General features: G+C 49.9%; 1 protein-coding gene across 4 annotated transcripts in view; it reads right to left on the bottom strand.

Annotated features, from left to right (window-relative positions):
• Positions 1 to 6000, bottom strand: part of LOC147442542 (RNA helicase family protein) — a 211826-nt gene that overhangs the window by 168220 nt on the left and 37606 nt on the right. The window lies entirely within an intron of this gene.

The following is a 6000-nucleotide window of genomic DNA, read 5'->3' as shown; positions in this document are numbered from 1 at the left end:
TAACTTGTCTAAAAGACCGAGATGATGTGGAAGAAGTCCAAGAGCTTCTCCGCATGATGGGTAGTGAGGCTACTCATACAAAGGCATGGAGGGTAGGGAAGAAGACACAAGGCAATGGGGAGACTTCAAAAGGGAGAGCTTTAATCATCCGTTTCCCATCCATGGAGGCAAAGGACTTCTTGAAGAAGCGCCCTACACTAAAGAAAACGGGCATATTCCTTGGAGATGACCTCACTCTCACACAACTTCCGCATATGAGAGAGGTAAAGAGATTCAACCGGCAAGGGAGAAGGGAAAGACGGCCTTCTACAGAGATGGCCGGGTGATGATTGTAGAGCGGCGCTCCACATGACGGTGCGAGACCTATGGGATCACACTCAAAGTTGCCACCTGGAATTGTAATGGATCTATGCGCCTTGATGTGGGTGCTTTTGAGGATAGTTTTACGGGAAGAGACATCGTCTTCAACTCTGAGACACATCAAGCCCCCGGCAATCTATGCTCCATGCCTTTGTATGAGTATCGTGTCTCCTGTCTACAAGCTGTCTCCCATTTATATCCGGTAGGGAAGAAGACACAAGCCAATGGGGAGACTTCAAAAGGGAGAGCTTTAATCATCCGTTTCCCATCCATGGAGGCAAAGAAGGACTTCTTGAAGAAGCGCCCTACACTAAAGAAAACGGACATATTCCTTGGAGATGACCTCACTCTCACACAACTTCCGCATATGAGAGAGGTAATGCCAGAGATTCAACCGGCAAGGGAGAAGGGAAAGACGACCTTCTACAGAGATGGCCGGGTGGTGATTGTAGAGCGGCGCTCCACATGATGGTGCGAGACCTATGGGATCACACTCAAAGTTGCCACTTGGAATTGTAATGGATCTATGCGCCTTGATGTGGGTGCTTTTGAGGATAGTTTTACAGGAAGAGACATCGTCTTCTACTCTGAGACACATCAGGCCCCCGGGCAATCTATGCCTCACATTAGTGGATATAAATGGGAGACAGCCTGTAGACAGGAGACACGATCAGAGCACAGAGGCCGGGGCTCAGGAGGAGTAGCAGTGTTATTCAGGGAGGAGTTGCAGCCATTGATACATATAGCCCGCAGGGATGAGCAAGCTAGGTACATGTGGGTGAGATTGAGAGCAGAGACAGGCAGATATCTTTACATTGCTATTTGCTACTTTCCCCCGAGTACGTCAGTTTATGCACCACCCAGAGGACAGTCCCCCTTCTCTATTCATGACATATGGGAGTTCTCTAGAGATAGTGACATCATCATTCTAGGGGATTTCAATGCTAGGACTGCCCATCATCAAACAGTATTTTATGATACTTCAGAGGGGATGCTGAGAGAGTTGGATGTTGCAGAGACGGGCCTATCCAGACTATCACAGGATGGTGAACACACTGAGTATGGACGACACTTGATAGACATGGGGACTGCACATGGATTGGCCATCTTGAATTGCCTACAAAGATTTCCCGTTGCGGGGGGTTTAACATGCTTTCCACACAAACATGGAGCCAGCAGAGTGGATTATGTCATGGCACAACCGAGCCTCATCTCTAGTATCCAGGACCTCAAGGTTGGACCCAGACCTGTTGGTGTGGCAGTGGATCATGCTCTTGTGTCGCTGACCATTTCTTTTTAGTTTAGTGTAGCGCACAGGCTACGGGCAGCAGCCCCTACTCGCTACACCTTCAGGGGGGAGACGGACTCTATATCCATAGATGGGATCTACAGAAGCCTCTGCACAGAGGAGCCAGGGCGACCTCTGGAGGAGCTTACTACTATACTGACACAGACACTACATGATGCAGCAGCAGAGGCATACCCACATACCCAACCTGAGCAGAGACGCCGTTCGGGGAGCATGCCCCAGAACAGTTGGTATGATGAGGAATGCCAGGACACTAGAGCTAGACTTCAGAGGGACGTGCTTTTGGGGGACATCACTCACAGGCAGTTACAGATTGACTTCCGACGCCTAGTGCGGCGAAAGAAGAGGGCATTTCTAGCTCGCCTAGAGCAGGATTTATACCAGCTATTCTTGAGTCAGGACTCACGTGAGGCATGGAGGCTCTTTCATGAGCACTCCCCCCCCCTGCCATCACTTCTACAGAGGCTTGGGGCAGTATGCATCATCTTTGTACACAGTTCGTGAGCAGCCCCCCCTTCCCGACCCCCCCGATGCATGCCCACACACATGTGCTTTTTTCACCGCTGAGATGGTGAGGAAGGCCATTGACAGGATGAGGACTGGGAGAGCATATGATCATGATGGCTTAGTGGCTCTTCCAGCTATTCTTGAGTCAAGGCTCACGTGAGGCATGGAGGCTCTTTCATGAGCACTCCCCCCCCCCCCCTGCCATCACTTCTACAGAGGCTTGGGGCCAGTATGCATCATCTTTGTACACCGTTCGTGAGCAGCCCCCCCTTCCCAACCCCCCCGATCCATGCCCACACACATGTGCTTTTTTCATCGCTGAGATGGTGAGGAAGGCCATTGACAGGATGCGGAATGGGAGAGCATATGATCATGATGGCTTAGTGGCTGAGCTTTCACGCATGCCAGAGATTTACTAGCAGAGCTTCTAGCAGTTATGTTTAACCGTGCCATGTGTGAGGGCTTGCCTGATACTTGGAGCCTATCTACTATTGTAGCTATCTTCAAGTCAGGAGACCCTATGGAGCCTAGGAACTATCGCACTATCATGGCACGGTTGTGCGCATCTATTCTTGAGCAGCAGCTGAGTAGATGGGCAGAGAGGGAGGGGATATGCGCAGCCGGGCAGGCAGGTTTCAAGAGGGGTTTTTCTACTCTTGACCATATCTTGACACTCAGAGCCATCATTGAGGAGGGCAGATCGCGTGGGAGACGGATCTATTGTAGCTTTGTGGATTTCCACAAAGCATTTGACACAGTGCCCAGAGCTAGATTGATGTGCAGATTACAGCAGATGGGAGTACCCACATAGCTCATTTGGGGGTCATGGCATTATACAGGTCAGTAGCGAGGCATGTACGCACCCCAGAGGGTCTATCCACACAGGTTTACTCCACTATTGGGGTGAAGCAAGGCTGCCCGCTCTCTCCTACTCTATTTGGTATATATGTAGATGGGGTTTTTGACTACATTGAGAGGGATGGTGATAGAGGTGCACAGCTGGCAGGGACATGGATTCCACTATTGTTATACGCTGATGATATTGTGTTGATCTCCGACTCTCCCGAGGGGATGCAACGTCACTTGGATGCTTTGCATAGGTTTGCCCAGGTAAGTGGTTTGTCCGTCAACCTTGGTAAAACCAAGGTCATGGTATTTAATACCACCCCACAGTGGATCAGGAGGTCAGCGCCCGCCTTCACATACAGCCAGGAGAAGGTGGAGTATACAGATGCTTACACTTACCTTCGAGTGGTTTTTAGTGGGCCAGCATTTTCATTGAGGAGGGCAGCAGAGACTAGATTGACCAGAGTCCATGCAGCATTGGGTAGATTGGAAAGGATGTGTTCACAGGTTCAGTTTCAGGAGCCTCGGACGAAGCTCTGGCTCTTTGACACTTTGGTGGCTTCTGCATTGCTTGATGGAGCTGAGGTTTGGGGACCTTCACTGGATCATCACGGGAGGACAGGCCGCAGTGATGGATGAGGGGACATGGAGAAGCCTCTGGTCTCTATGATCTCGTGACACATTAGAGCCAAGGCTTCAGTACCACGTGCTATTGTACGAGCAAAGCTAGCTGCCTCCCCACTGGTGGTTGAGGCGCTCACCAGATCTGTCTCCTTCATACACCGCATGTGGGAACTTCCCAGAGACAGATATGCACGCCTTGCACTTGAGTCCTCTCAACGGTTTAGGGAGATACAGCATGCTGGTATGGGGAGATGACATCCTGGTTTCAGGTGCATGGGTTCAGCATAGACAGATTGCCTCCCTTCCAGTACTCACTGGATGCACCCTCTCTGACTCTTACACAGTCCGAGATCACCAGACTCATTCGCCAGGACTTGACTCAGCTAGACACCAAGAAGACATGGATATAGCCAGCACAGGAGCTGGACACGAAGATGGCTTTCTACAGAGAGCATCTCCTCCAGCTTACGGAGGATGGTTTTGTGACGAGGCCCAGATACATGGACACCCACTTGTCTCATGGGATACGATGTGCTATTGGCCAGATACGCACATCTTCACACCAGCTGCGGATCGAGACTGGGAGATACAGCGGAGTACCAGCAGAGGCCAAGACATGCCCCCTGTGTGACATCGAGCCTGAGACAAAGTTGCACTACACATGCCACTGCCCCGTCTACTACAAGATATGAGGCCACTTCCATTGCTTTATCAGAGAGGGCTTTGGACCATTTTCTAGAGTCATGCGGTACGAGGATCAGAGATGCTTGGGTTTGTTTTTGCTCGAGCTGCGCAGACACAGAGAGAGCTTGATGAGAGGAGAGGCTAGCCAGTCTCAGAGACAGATCACAGACTTCTTTAGAGCTGCCACTGGACACACGTAGGAGTTACTACCACAGCAGAGCTCATCGCTTTACACCTCATCCAAGGTATGGCCACTATCCTACACCATATGCCTGGTTCCCCATCCTCGTACCCGCCATTCTATCCGCCCACGCTATCATCAAAGCATCAGTAATTCACCTTCTCCAAACTACTTCATCATTCTCCAGGGTACATATCACCAGGTTGCTGCAGAGTCGGTTATACCACCACTCTCCGGGACGGTGAGTGGTCTTGTGGCAGGCAACCTATAGCAGGCTACAGTGTCACTTGCACGGGACACGCTGTTACAGTTGGTCTCGGTTGGACTGTGACACGTGGCATGACATAGGGAGTGGTGGTCGAGAGGACATCGTGGCCAGTTCATCGCCACCACAATTCTGAGATAGGAGTAGCTGGATTGTCAGAGATAATTGTGTTAGCTGTTGTTGGCTGCCCTTTATGGTTGTATATATGCTCAGTTGGTTTAAGTCGTTGTATGCTTCCTAGACATCATGTGAGTCATTGTGTCCAGTCCAACACTAGCACCTCTGCACTCTCCCTGCTCAGTTGGAGCCTCGACACCCCCGTTGTACCTGTCAGTCCTGGGCTTGGAGCTGAGTGTGCTGCCAACCAGAGTCTGTTTGTGCTGGTTTCATAAGTTAGTCGAGCTCCATTTCGTTTGGATTTACTGTTCTGTTGTTGAGTTTGCTTTGTTTTGTGCTTTGTAGTGTTTTCTTTCTGTTGGAGTGAGGTTTCTGGCACATGGCACTGAGGAGCACTCACAGTAGAGAGCACGACATACTTTCATTGCTACAATGGTGGTATATGGTATCTCTGTGGGAGGGGCCGGTATCACTGATGAGCCTGCAAGTGAGCCAATAGGTCGGCTCATTAGGACCTGGGGATTTTAAAGGATGTGAGTTAGCCCCATGGCATAGTCTACGACTGTGCCTTCTGTCTCAGTGTCTTGGCCTCCCCACAACTGGGAAGCAGGTAGATCCCCTTGATCCTCGCCACTGTCATCCAGTGTACTTTGTGAGAGGACACATTAGCCTGGATAAATTATGCACCTTTACTCCATCTAGGAAAGAAAAGGAGGGACACCATATGGAGTGAGCCAAAGGCTCCTTGAGCAATGCAAGAACACTTGTAGACTGGCACCTTTTGCTGACATTCTCTATGAACCACCTTCCCCTCCTGCTATCCTGGATACCCATTGCAAAATCCTATGAGCTGCCCTTATTTGAGCTCATCACCAGATATGAACAACACTTCCCCTCTTTGGAAGACTACTTTTGTTGTAATCAGCTTTCAATGTATCTGTTGTACATTTACCTGGTGCACTTGAGGTAAATAGAAGATATTTTGTCAGCAAAAGAAAGAGGATGCACCTTAATGGTGATCCTAACTACGTCCCTTCACTTTCTTTTTTATTCCTAGAATTGCAGCGACTTGATGCATTACCTGTTGTTTTGTCAAAGTCAATAGTT

Source organism: Adiantum capillus-veneris, chromosome 14, assembly GCF_014529385.1.
Source record: "Adiantum capillus-veneris isolate H3 chromosome 14, ASM1452938v2, whole genome shotgun sequence".
Taxonomy (NCBI): Eukaryota; Viridiplantae; Streptophyta; class Polypodiopsida; order Polypodiales; family Pteridaceae; genus Adiantum; species Adiantum capillus-veneris.
The sequence above is the reverse complement of the archived record's forward strand: the minus strand, read 5'-3'. Positions and strand labels throughout refer to the sequence as shown.